We start from the raw sequence: 8,771 nt of genomic DNA, 5'->3' as shown, positions 1-8,771 counted from the left end.
TAATTATAATAATTGTAGATGAAGATCAATTAGAAAACAAACGCAACCAACAACGCTTCCGCAAAAAGCAATGGAGCAAATCGACGAACCGTTCAAGAAAAACTAGATCTGAACCTTCTTAGCCAAAAGATACCAAAAAATAAAAGAGAAAGAATCTATCCAGCAAACCATTCTTTGAACCAAGAAACAAAAATTGACATTCCAAGATTCATAATAAAAATGAGAATCTAAAGAAGACTAAAAGACCAAAACAAATCCAATCGATGCATAAAAAGAGAGTAAGAAACAGAAAGAAAAATAAGAAGGAAGTTGAGGTTCCACCCCAAAACCAATTAGCAATGGGGGGAGTAGCCCAACTCCTTATAAACCTAGGTTAGGTCCCTTAACATTTCAATGTGGAACAAACACTCTCAACACGCCCCGGCACGTGTGGCGAACTTTCAAGCCTAACACGTGGACAACACATATTGGGTGATGTGGGAGCACGTGGCCGTTGGGCCCAACACATGAAGCCTTACTTTGATACCATGAAGGAAGTTGAGGTTCCAACCCAAAACCAATTGGCAATAGGGAGAGTAGCCCAACTCCTTATAAGATTTTGCTAGGTTTCTCAACTTTCAGAGAGGAAGAAGATAAGAAGAAGAAGTAGTAGTAGCGGCAAGGGTTTTCCTCAGGGGAGAGAGAGAATAGAAGCATGAGAGAGAGAGAGAGAGAGAGAGAAGGTAGCTGATGGCTAGGGTGAGAGTAGGGCTATCAATGGGTCGAATCTTGTTCTGAATCTGATCCAAATTCGATGCAATTAATAGGAGATGGATCTAGTGGTAAAATCTGATCATCCGATTATGTACCAAATCAGTTAACCAGTTTAGTTAACGGGACAGATCTGGATGTGACATAATCCTATTTGATAATGATTCGATCCAATTATATATTTATATTTATATTTATATAATATACATCAAAATTTGTGTGAAGATGGACACTATATCTGTGCCTATTACTCCATGCGCACATTAGCCCACACCTACCTCTCTCTCTCTCTCTCTCTCTCTCTCTCTCTCTCTCTCTCTCTCTCTCTCTCTTATGATTATCCAACTCTCTTCTCCTCAAACAATTAAAACTACCTTTATTTATTTATTTATCTATTGCTTAATTTATTTCTGATCTCTCTCTCCCTCTTCGTTTTGTTTATTTTATTTCTCACTTTCCTTTTCTTCTTAACCCTAACAAACAATAATACATACCCCATTTTTCGCTAGCAGTAGCAACCAACCATTTTTTTTCTTCTCTTCTACACTTTTCCTCCATGACTCCTCAAACCTCATCTTCTTCCATTCTCCTTCTCTCTCTCTCTCTCTCTCTCTCTCTCTCTCATACATATTTTCTTTTTTCATTGTTTCCTATCTTCTCTTTCATTTCTCCTTTTTTTCTATGTTTATTTTCACTGTCTTCTCATGCTCTCTGGTCTTAGAAATGTCGATGGCACTGTTTGGTGGTCACTCAGTGGATCGATTTTGAGTTCTTTTAGTTTCCGTTTGGAAAATTCTAGGATTGGATTATCGGATCCAATATCTGATAATCCATCAGATCGGATATGGATCTAATTGTTTAGGATCCGTCGGATTATTGGATTGGATTGGGTTGCAATGTTTTTTTTATTTCGGATCGGATATAGGTGGATTTGCTCGATCTCCGATCTGTTGACAGCCCTAGGTGAGAAAAGAAGAAAAGAAAGAGAGAAGAAAACAATTTTTTTAAATAAATAAAAAAATAGAGAGAGAAGGCCTACCTGACAACGAGAGAAAAAAAAAAAGCGTGCTTTTCAATTTTCGGATAACAAAAAGTACTTTTTTTTTTATTGGGCTTGGAGTTAGGATTACGGTATAATTGATAGGTTTAGGCCCAATTGTTTGGGCTTGAAGCTGGGAATGGAAGGTTGAGGTAAAATGAAGCCAACTGCATATATACAAAATAAATTTTAAAAAAATACTAATTATATTCAAGCCAGTTTGGTTCAGCTCAATCTGATTTTTGGAGGAATGGAATCATAATCGAAATTGGTTCGGTTTGGTTTATTGATCGGTTGTTGACTTTTTAGTTAACTATATATTTTTTTCTAGTTCTTCTCTATGTGATTCAACTCAACTTTCCGGTTTGCCATTTTGAATGCCCACCCTTACATAAAACCCTCTAAATTTTGAGTATAAATCCTATGTACCGATTTTGCATGTGCCTTATGTGTCCCCGATGTAATTTGACACATGTTTTTTTACTTAACACCTACATAATAGTGTTAACTTCTAATAAAATTCAAAAATAAATAAAATTCATGAAGAAAAAAGGAAAAACCCAACAACCAATACTAGATGTTCGGTCGGTTGCCACTGAAGCTCCACATCCATCCACTACAACCACTGCACCCTGTCAGTGGCAACCCCCTCTCCTCCCTCCTTGCCACTAGCAAAGCCTATTTTTTGGTTTTTTCTCCACCATACCCAATTTTAAGATTTTCTTCAAGTCGATCTTGATTTTAGAGCAACATCATTCTCTTTTCTTATTGTTTTATGTGTAGATTTATAACATAGGCTTGTTGAAACTAAAAAATAAAATTAATTACGGTGCTTGAAAATGAAATAGTTGGGAAATTGGAGAGAGAGAGAGAGAGAGAGAGAGAGAGAAAGAAAAGAGAAGAGAGAGAAGGCACATGACGACTAGGGTGAGAGAAAAGAAGAAAAAAAGAGATATTTTGCAAAGGCTTGGAATGGAGAAAAGAGAAGGAGAGAGAGGTGAGGGGAAGCTAAAACCCACTTCAAGTTGAGGTGGAACCCAACTCCAAGTCGATTTGGAACCCAGTTCCAAGTCGAGGTAGAGCACTAATCAGTTGAGTCGAGTTAAACACTTTGGTGCTCGAGTTGGGTCCACACAGGGGCTTCTCACAACGGGAACATCGATGACAAACTTTCCCTCCACTTAGATTTTTTGGGTGACGGCAACAAGGTCGAGGCCTTCTTCCTGTATGCGATTTCGATTGGTGAATTCAGCTAGGTTTTGTTGCTTTTTATCCCCGCAAATTTTGGTTAGGCTTTCTTCATTGATGGTCTTCTTAAGCCAAGTTTGAGGAACAATGGTGTCTTGTCTTGCTCTCAAAGTGTTGTTTTACTCTCAAATACTGCCAGTTGACTAGTCAATATTATGCAATCTTGATTCCCTTGAGATTGACTATGTCCATAGAGTATTTTTAAAAAAGAGAAGAGAACTTTGTGGCTGGATGGATATAGACTTGGTTTTCAAATTTGGCTCAACCCGACTATGCTCTATGCGCTTGAGAATTTGATCACTTTAAGGTTAAAATAACTCCAACATTGCTTTGGTTTCAGTAGAGTCTGCATAAGCATACCCAGCAAAATGTGAAACCTAATCTTCATATTACCTTTCATAATCTCAATTCTTCTATGGATGTCCAGTAGGATTGTATCCTTGCCTATGCCTTGTGTGGTGAATTAATCCAAGCATGTAGTAGACCTAGAAGCAAATAATGATTCAGGTTCAAGCCATTTTGCATACAAATCTTCAGTAACCGGCCAATTTTCTCTATAGATAAAAAGAAAGTTGACGAGATTTTTGGCTTGCTAGGGTTTGAAAGAATGCATTCAGATAGACTCTTAACCAAAGCCAATAGTAAAACATCTAAACTGAAGCAAATGAAATAAAGCAAAAGAAGTAAAGAGCAAGTTTAGAAAGTCCTATGAAATTTAAACCAATGAAATATGCTAGCTCAAGGGATTGAGATACACCTTGAGGGGATTTATGATGGACTAGCTCATACAAAATAATAGGATTAGCTCAGAGAAAATAGATAAAAGCTTAGGGAAATCTAATAGTCATGTGAATAAATAGGACTCTTATTGAATCTTCACCATTGCAGAGATTTGATACACTTGACTTAAAGAAAGCTAGGTTGCATCATACATTTTTCCTTCCTTGATGAGGAGAGAACCAAAGAAGGCCTTTCCTACAAGGTGATCAACTCAAGAATGTCATTCTTGAGTTGTGCTTCAAGGGTAAAATATGAACTCACTTCTTCTCTAGGTGTAGAGTGTCTAGAAAATGGAACAATCTAAACTAAGCCTAAAAGATACTTAGGGTTAGTTTTTGTTTAAGCTCAAAGATTCAATATTTACTTCATGTAATCTCACCTCTGTGGCTTAATGAAACTAAAGTTTTTAGAATTTCCTACATCTTTGGCACAACAAATTGGTATTAGAGTTTTGGTTCTGACTTGGGTGTTGATTGTGAGTAGATTTGATGGTTGGAGACAAAGAGGAAACGGTTAAAGTGAAGTTGTTGACTTCATCTTCATCTTCATCTAGATCTATATCTAGTTGCTAATACGAGATTAGAGGTTGATAGATTCAATAGCTCTAATAATTTTGACGTGTGACATTGTGAAGTTATGGATGTATTATATCAACAAACGCTAGATATGGCTTTAAGGATAAACTTGAAGATATTGTTGATAAACTTAGCAATGCCCACCCGCTGGGAATGTCCTTGTTGCCAATATGGTTTTTAGAGGTTGTCATCACATTACTGATAAAATATAGATAAACATATGTACAAGTGTTTTTGAATAATACACACCTTAAGACTGCTCATATTATGATGTTCTAATAGTTGCTTGATATATTAAAGTATGCACAATATTATAACATAACAAGTAGCATATAAAACATGTTGTTAGTTTATGTTTTGCAACTTAAGGTTGCCAATCTCATGATGGCACTGTTTAGATCTCAATGTATATGTAAATAGGCCAAACTCATGATGGCACTATTTGCATCCCCGCAACTTTTAAATGGATTAATGACTTGCTGATGGGTTTATGAGCATGCTATTGAATCTTTTGATTCCTTGCCAGAATTGATTCTGCTGTTGTGATGATCTGTTGTAGTTAATATTGTTGTTGTGAGAAAGTAAGCATGCCAATTTCGACAATTTGTAATGATTTTACTATTGTAATGAGTTGTTAATTTGTTGTTGTAATGATAGGTTTAAATGATTACAATATATGAGTATGTTGGTGAATCCTTTGAGTGTTTTGGCAATTGGGTACTTGAGAACACCCACCGTGAGGAGAGAGTGAGAATGTGTAATTGATTGGAAGGAAAAATATGATGTCTCTCTTTGTATGTACTTTCATTGTTTCTTATTGCATGACAACTATTTGATGAATGAGTATATTTATCTTTGTAGGTCATCTAATAGAGTTTGATCTATATTGTTTGCGATTAGGTAAATGGAGATGAAGAAATTGGGGTCCAGGTTCCTTTAAGAGTGCAAAAGAGTGAGGTAATTTTGAATGCATAAAAATGATTTCTACATCTATAAAGTTTGTACACCATGAATAGAAAGAACATTTCTATTACTTTTGCCTTTATGATTACTTAAGCAATAATTGCACTTTCAGTATAATTTCACAATTGGTATAAAGTATGACAAGTTGTGTTGCCATTTCTTAAAGATTCTATTTAATTTCTCAAATTTTTTTGTCCCAATTCTATATTATGCTAGAAGTGCAGCCTGTGACCATGAAAACCATTGTAACAATCGACAAATTGTTAAATTCCCCTTTTGATTTTTTGATATTATGAAACTGCTTCCATCCTTTTTGGAAGAGAAACTTTTGTTGACTGGAATCTTCTAATTCCCAGATTTTGCCAAACCTTTAGTTAAACTTAATGATTGCAGTTAATTATATCACTTATTTAATTTGTTTCATCTACTTTGTTATGTTTCTATTTTGAAAGATGCTTATCATATATTTTTTGTTGTTGTGGATTTTCAGCTTTTCCAAAATATGATCAATATTTTAAGATGACAAGCAACATATAAAACATGTTATTAGTCTTTATTTTGTAACTTAAACTTGCTACATATTTCATAACTTTATACACATTTCAGACTGTTTTAAAACCCGCAACATCCCGCGGGCACCTTTTCCAGTTTTGTCTAAAACACAACTAATAACAACAAAAATTTCAACAAACTAGAGCCAATAGCAATAAAGAAACTAAAAATTTGATCAATCACACTCAAACATGAAAGGTTCAACTTTGATAATTTAACTAATATACAAAGAACGATAACACATCGGTTTTGAGCATTTTTTTTCTCTTAAAATATAATCACATAAAACTAAACTGAACATTCAAATCTCATCCTTTAAACATTCAAAGCTCGTATAAAATTTTTTAAAAAAATTTCAAATCAACTTAAAATACAAAAAATTTAAGCAAATTGATAGAACATGGTGGTCAATTTATTAATATGAAGAAAATAGTAAGTGAACAAAATTCTTGAGACAAAAGCAAAAGAAAATTAACCAACCAACAAAATTTTGTCTAAAACAAACAAGAGTAGCTATTGGAGTTGTTGGCGCTCAAAACTGGAAAAACAGTAGTGGGCCCAACTTAAGGATGAGGAGAGATCTAATCTACCTTCAATAAGCACTTCCCTTCAACAAGCTTAAGGTTATTTGCAAGGAGAGAAAGGGAAGAATAATGAGCGAAGACCCTCCAATGCTAAAGTTAGCTGTGAGAGAGGAGTTAGTTATTGACAGCAAAGGCATAAGTGTCAAAGTATCCTGAGGCAAATGACTCTTATTTATAGAGGTTTTGGGAGTTCTCTTAGTGTAAAATTTTGATGTATGACTCATGGGAGTAGCCTGGAAGATTGCCAGGTGTCCTAGAGAATATACTAGTAAGGAACCCAAGAGATTCCTACGAGATACCTTTTGGGGGGCCGAATCGGCAAGGCGGGCTTAATCGACATGGGGTGCTAAGGGTGCTTGTCGACTGTTGATTGTGAGCCTGCGCGACTGGGATGATTAATGTAGAATTAGTAGTGGGTGTCGAGGGCACCTACCAATTGTAAGGTTGGGCTAACCATCGTGGGCTTCTGGGGCCTGCTTGGTGTCACGTCCTTTCCACGTGTCATGGCATGAGAGGCCAGTCAGATATATATAGTACAAACATGAGTAGCTACGACCTCATGCACCTCAACCAACAAATAAAATATTTTGTATGGGCTAATTACCTCAATGAATAAAGTTGCTACGGGCTCTGGAAAGTTAAATTTCAAATCTTCAAAAGAAGAACTACTCTAATCTAAATAGCTTTCCATAGCGATCTATGATTCAAATAGGATTTATGGTTTGATTTATGATAGGAGAGATGAATAGTAGTGGCAAGAGAGCCTGGCTTTGTGAGAGAGAGAGAGAGAGAGAGAGAGAGAGAGAGACTAGTAGGAGAGGATCATGGCAAAACAATATAATCAAAGGTTTCACAAAATGTAGTTTGATTTTGAGGATAATGTAGTCTTTCTAAGTAGTTGTCCTCTTTTCCCTCTAATTTCCCAACCTCCCTTTATTCATTCCCTTCCCAATGGATTATTCCCTCTATTAATTCCCGCCCAAAGTCTGCAGATTTCCATTTCATTAAAAAAGAGCCTATATTAGAAGAAGTAGAAGAGTCGAGGCACTTAATTGGAGGAACTGGGTCAATGGAGTCCTCTCTTACATTTTAGAAGATCCCAAAATGTCGAGGCACTTAGCTTGTGACAACCCGATTCGAGAATAAGAATAAAATCCTACAATTATGATATGATGAGAAATAGAGCGAAAAATATAAAAATTCACTTAACAACACAAAATTAGAGTCGCAGTAGCTTGTAGTTAAATACACACTAAGATATTTATCAAACGATTGATTACTTACAAATATTAATTACACAAATCAACAACAAAAGCCTAGTAACTTGGTTGAAACCCGCTTTCTTAAACTTCACCTTGAATCTTGCACAATCTATTAGGGTATGAACATTCTAATGCCTAGTAGAATACCGTCAAACCCCTCAAGGTCAGCTATCAGAGTTAATCAAAGTGTTATGTATCAAACAACAGAAGATACATAAATTATGTAACAAAACCAGATAAATAAATTTGCATAGGCGGTAATGCCATGAACTCACTTCCTTCTAATCTCACTAATTCATACCTTAGAGCAACAAGTCTGCATGTCCCATACCATGCGTTTTATCATTGTGGCTTCGAATACCCTAAAATATGAACTAGTGTTCATCCGTCCCTTAACCTATTTTTCTTTTGTTTAAGAATTTCTCAACTTCCACTTTTCATTAGAAGCCTCCCATCACCTCAATATATTCAAGTCCTACTCCCATCATCTCAATATATTCCACATTTTTTTTCCAGATATATCTAAGGCCTTCTCCCACCCCTTAGATATACCTCGACCCAAACACAAATCCAAAACACAACCATATTTATGATGCACATGTAATGCAACTCAAACATTATTTATCTCTGCGGAATAATAATACAGATAATAACAATAATATTTTAAGTTTAATCACATGAATAATAATATTCACCCAACATCAAATAAAATTCATGGAGAAACATCAATAATAATATTCACATAACATCAAATAGTATTTCATCGAAAATCAAATTATATTCATCGAACAAAGCAATAATAATATTCATATTTATAGTACTATCTATAAGCACCAAGAATAAAAGTGACATAGCCCAATCATTGGGAAATCAGGAAACCATACCCCATGCCCACCTAGCTAAAGTACCAAATTTACCCTTAAGAAGTTCTCAGAGTTGTTGAATTTACACTTTTAATCCAATTTCTGAACAAATTCAAATTCAAATTATTATTAAGCAGTCTTCACTCTATTTCACA

Source organism: Prunus mume, linkage group LG5, assembly GCF_029339155.1.
Source record: "Prunus mume cultivar Tortuosa linkage group LG5, ASM2933915v1, whole genome shotgun sequence".
Taxonomy (NCBI): Eukaryota; Viridiplantae; Streptophyta; class Magnoliopsida; order Rosales; family Rosaceae; genus Prunus; species Prunus mume.
The sequence above is the reverse complement of the archived record's forward strand: the minus strand, read 5'-3'. Positions refer to the sequence as shown.